We start from the raw sequence: 5918 nt of genomic DNA, 5'->3' as shown, positions 1-5918 counted from the left end.
AGCATAGGGGGAGCTTCTTACTTTATGACATTTATAGATGATTACTCGAGGAAAGTATGGGTTTACTTTCTCAAGCACAAGGATGAAGCGTTTAGTGTTTTCAAAACGTTTGTGACACTTGTGGAGAATCAGAGTGGCAAGAAGCTTGAATGCTTACGCACTGACAATGGTGGAGAGTATGTTTCAAAGGCCTTTCAGGACTTTTGTGAGTCAAAAGGTATAAAACGTGAACTTACTGCTCCTTACAATCCTCCTCAAAATGGTGTTGCTGAGAGGATGAATAGGACCATACAAGAGAAGGTCAAAAGTATGTTGTCTAATGCACAGCTGCCAAATAGGTTTTGGGCTGAAGCTGTATCAACAGCTGTTCATCTTGTAAATAGATCTCCTAGCAAGGTTTTGCAGAAGGATTCAGTGCCAGAGATGGTATGGTCAGGCAAAATGCCCTCATACAAGCATCTCAGAGTCTTTGGCTGTGAGGCATATACTCACGTTCCAAAGGAATTTAGAAACTTGAGCCAAAGAGTAGAAAGTGCATCTTTCTAGGCTATGGTAATTCTGGTGAGATGGGGTACAAACTTTGGGATCCCGAATCCAGAAAGGTTGTCCGCAGCAATGATGTTCACTTTAATGAATCCAAATATCATTCTAAACCAGAGAGGGTTGAGGAGATTAGAAGAGTTGTCTTCCAAGAAGATGGACCTGCACGTGCAAGACAAAATGTCAAGGCTCAAGAGGAGCAAGGACAGGATAGAGTGGAACCACAGGTTGTGGCTGAGCCTGAGCCACCTATTGTGCGTAGATCTGGACATGTCACGCGGCCATCTGATAGGTTTGTTCCATCTATGAACTATGTCATGTTGACTGATTGCAATGAGCCTTCATGTTACAAGGAAGCAGTGCAAATGAAGGACTCCGAGAATTGGCAATTGGCCATGCAGTCAGAGATGACAGCTCTGCATAAAAACAAGACATGGAAGCTAGTTAAATTACCACAGGGCAAAAAGGCTCTACCTTGTAAATGGGTTTACAGGTATAAGATCACCACTCATGATAGTCAGCCAAAGTACAAAGCAAGGCTTGTTGCCAAGGGCTTTAAGCAAGAACAAGGCATTGACTTTGATGAAGTCTTCTCTCCGGTGGTCAAGATGACTACATTGAGATGCTTTCTTGCATTGGTTTCCATATTAGATTTGGTGTTGCACCAAATGGATGTCAAGACAGCGTTCTTGCATGGTGATTTAGATGTGGAAATTTACATGCAGCAGCCAGAAGGGTTTGTTGAGAAAGGCAAGGAAGATTGGGTATGCCAGTTGTTAAAGAGTCTTTATGGCTTAAAACAATCACCGAGGGCATGGTACCATAAATTCCACAAGTTTATGCTTTCTCAAGGCTACAAACGTAGTGAGTTCGATCACTGTCTATATACAAAGAAGGCTAAGGATGGCAGTTGGCTGATCCTTATTTTGTATGTGGATGACATGTTGATTGCTGGCAAGCACTTGGAAGAAATTTCAGCTTTGAAGTCAAAGATGGCAAAATCGTTTGACATGAAAGACATGGGTGAGGCAAGTCATATACTTGGTATGCGCATTGAGAGAGACAGATCAAAGAAGTTGATTTGGTTATCTCAAAAAGAGTATATTGACAAGGTTTTGCAACGTTTCAATATGGAGAAGGGAAAGGCACTGAGTGTTCCATTGCCACCATATGTGAAACTTAGCAAACAGGATTGTCCTGTGTTTGAGGAAGAACAGGCTGAAATGGATAAGATTCCATATGCATCTGCAGTGGGTAGTTTGATGTATGCAATGACTGCTACTCGCCCAGACATTGCATTTGCAGTGGGAGTAGTAAGTCGATACATGTCAAACCCAGGCAAGAAACGTTGGGAGGCAGTGAAAGGAATATTGAGATACCTAAAAGCTACAAAGAGTATGCGTATATGCTATGGGAGTCAGGAGCTAAGTGTAAAGGGTTTTACAGACTCAGATTATGCAGGTGACTTAGACAACCGAAGGTCTACGTCAGGGTATGTCTTTACATTGGCTGGTGGATCAGTATCATGGCGTTCTAGATTACAAGATTGTGTTACTCAGTCTACTACAGAGGCTGAATATGTTGCAGCATCAGAGGCATGCAAAGAATCAATTTGTCTTAATCGACTAGTAACAGATTTGGGAATCAAAGAAGAGATGCCTGTGTTATATTGTGATAGTCAAAGTGCTATACAATTGGCTCGCAATCCAGTTTATCACTCAAAGATAAAGCATGTGGATGTGAAGTATCATTTCATCAGGGAAATGCTCGAGGATAAGCAACTTCAGCTTGTCAAAGTTCACACCACAGAAAATCCTGCTGATCTACTTACAAAAGGACTTCCCTCAGAGAGCTTTGCGCATTTTCGCAAGAAGTTATGTGTAGGGTAGTACATCACTTCTCTACATCTCTTGTATATTAGCTTGTATAGTAGCTTCTCTCACACTTAAAGTACCACATTGGACTTTAAGTGGGAGGTTGTTGGGGTATAAAGCCCAATGTGGTCACCCAGGTAAGTGGGCGGGCCGCCAGGTATGTACACATATTCTTTTGTAAAAACCTAATAAGAACTCACTATGCTCTACACATTACAGTAGAGTGAGTTCACCATATCGTCGTGCTCTTCTTCTCGCACTCTCTCTCGCGTCGCACTCTTGCTCGTACTCCTTCAACTTCGTCAACCAAATGAACTCGGAAGGCAACGAAACTTTACAAGGAGCTATAATAGGCCTAGGGACACTATCCTACAAAGTCTGGTGTTCATCCGTCTAAGTCCTTGAAAACTCGATCCATCTCGGTCCATGTCCTACAAACAACAATAGAACTATCCAAAAAGGTCACCCTATGGTCTAGGAACACTCTTCTATGGTAAAATGTCAAAAGAAAACCATTTTTATACTCAAAATTACATATCTATTTCACAATCAGGCAGTCATTAACCACAAAAAAAAAAACTTGAAAATGATACTTAACTTGAAAATGATACTTAAATAAAAGAGCAAGAGACAAGGAACACAATGCACTTTTCGGAATTGAGTTCTGATTACCAAAGAAGAAGAAGAAATGATTACAATATGTTGCTGAATTTTTGATGATAGTCGTACGTACAGAGCTCTTCAAACTTACTTTAGATCATGCTACAATGGTGTGTTCAAATTGGAGATTTTGAACCTTGGCCATTGGCCAGCTTACAAGGCTTTTGGGTTCAAGACAAAATAATTACAAATCAGAGTGTACCAAATACAGCTCAACAATCATGACTTCCCTTTTATATAAATCTTCTCAAGAAAAACAATATGATTACATAAAAATTATGGGCTTTGAAGTGGTGTAGTCGGCCAGGAGAATGCCCACTCAGTGTTTCTGCCAACATTTCCCCTTTTCTATTCTTTACACATCCTCGTGCAAGTTTTGTCTTTGAGCTTAAATAGCAGAACTACCTTTTCTAGAGTATCTTCGTGATGCGTGTGAACTTGGCAACTTGAGCCACTATGTCTGGTTGTATGGATAAGTCTTTGAATGGGTTGTTAAGGAATTCACTTTGGTAGGCAACGTGCCCCGCTTGTAGATCTTCAGTAAGGAAAGAACCCTATCATGAATGCCTCTTCAAAGGTTTGCATATACTAAGACGGCATAAGTTTACATAATCCTTGTGTACATGCCAAGGATTTTAATTACGCGATGACGCATTTTGTTAAATGTTAATTATTGTTGTTATTATCACTATTTTTTTCATGTTAATAACATATCTAATGTCATGACTTACGAAAACCGGTAGAAAACGTAGAACCGGCGGGGCAAACAATAAACCCCGGCGGGCAAAGCAAGAATCTCGCCGGCCCCGTCATGTTCCCCCTCCATATTTGGAGGCTTTATATAACCCTGTAGTAGACATCACATCACATCACCGCTTCCTCTAAATTTGGTCATCCTTTAAAATTTAGAAGAAAAACTAAAGGTAAAAAACTGAATAGTCTTTAAAAAAAATTAAAACTTAATGAAACTCTGATCATGGATCATTAGTTCTTTTTTGGACTGAACTGATTCTTGAAAGGAGGTAGAAAGGTGAATCTTTGGGTCGGTATCTCTACATTTGGGATGGACTGATCTCATGTTTGGTTCACCGTTATATTTGCTAAATTGATTGCTATATTGATTAGAACTTCTATCATGGGTCATTAGTTCTTTTTTGGACTGAACTGATTCTTGAAAAGAGATAGAAAGGTGAATCTTTGGGTCGATATCTCTACTTTTGGGATGGACTGATCACATGTTTGATTCACCGTTGTATTTGCTTGCTATTCCGATTAGAGCTCCAATCATGGGTCATTAGTTCTTTTTTGGACTGGACTGATTCATGAAAGGAGGTAGGAAGGTGAATCTTTAGGTCGATATCTCTACTTTTGGGATGGACTGATCACATGTTTGATTCACCGCTGTATTTGCTTGCTATTTCGATTAGAGCTCCAATCATGGGTCATTAGTTCTTTTTTGGACTAGATTGATTCATGAAAGGGGTAGGAAGGTGAATCTTTGGGTCGATATCTCTACTTTTGGGATGGATTGATCACATATTTGATTCACCGTTGTATTTTCTTGCTCATGTTTGAGTACATTGAGGTTTATTCCCTTCAGGCTTCACTACTACGCTTGTGTGTGATATTGATTATAACACTAATGTTTGGTTTGAATAATACTTGAAAGAAGAGATATCATACTGAGCTATGTTTATTGGTATTGTAGGCATCCAATAAGTATGTCTTCCACCGGGAATGTGAGCGGTGATGTTGGTGTCTCAAGCCTGGCTTCCTTGAGGAGACCTCCTACCTCGATGCCAGGTCCTGCTTTGCAGGGCACCACTTCGCAGGGCAAGAGAAAGGCGGGTGGAAAAAGTCCAGGACCCGAGTGGAATTTTGCTACAAATTTAAATAAGTATCAAGATTGGAAATGTAACTTTTGTGGTGAAGAGAAATCTGGAGGAGCACCAAGAATAAGGGATCATTTGCTAGGTGGCAATACCAGAATCCAAGGAGGAAAGTGCAAGGGCTTAGGTGCAGAAGAAGTAGCTATGCGCTTAAAACCTTTAATTGGTAAGCTAATTTCCACGAGCAAAAGATCAAAACTCTCTACTTTCGACCATCACACCCCCGTATCGATAAGATCAAACCAGTATGAGGGATCATTGGGTGTAACGCCCACCAATGGAAGCACTCAAAGTAGGGAACCAACTTCTCATATCGATGGAAGTACACCTCCAAACCATGGATCTCCTGACTTTCAGGTAGGATCGTCAAAAAGTAGACAGATTAGCTTACATATGAGCTTCAAAACACTTGCCTTAGAAGAAGCACAACTTGCACTAGCTAAAGCCGTCTATTTCATTGGGGGATCATTGGCCATTGTCACCCGTGATGCATGGAAGTCAGCTTGGAAACGCATTGGGAAGTATGGTGCTGGATTTACCCCTCCAACATATCACCATATGAGAAACCAACTGTTGGATAAATGTTACACAAGCACACAACAGGATATTCAAAGGGTAATATCAAATGCAACAGAACAATCTGGATACACCATAGTTAGTGATGGTTGGTCCAATGTTCAAAGGCGGCCATTGATCAACATCATGCTTGTATGTCCTCGTGGTGAATGTTTTATCAAAGCTGTGGATAGCTCTGGTTAGATAAAGTCTGGAAGTTTTATAGTTGACATCATTGGCGACACAGTTGAGGAACTTGGAAAAGAAAATGTTGTCCAAGTAATCATGGACAATGCCAAAAATTGCAGGGCTGCAGGTAGAATACTTGAAAGTCGCTTCTCTCACCTATATAGTGCTGGTTGCAGTACACACAGCTTGAACTTGGTATTGCAAGATTGGT

This window comes from Adiantum capillus-veneris, chromosome 18 (assembly GCF_014529385.1).
Source record: "Adiantum capillus-veneris isolate H3 chromosome 18, ASM1452938v2, whole genome shotgun sequence".
Lineage (NCBI taxonomy): Eukaryota > Viridiplantae > Streptophyta > Polypodiopsida > Polypodiales > Pteridaceae > Adiantum > Adiantum capillus-veneris.
This window is presented reverse-complemented; position numbering follows the sequence as displayed.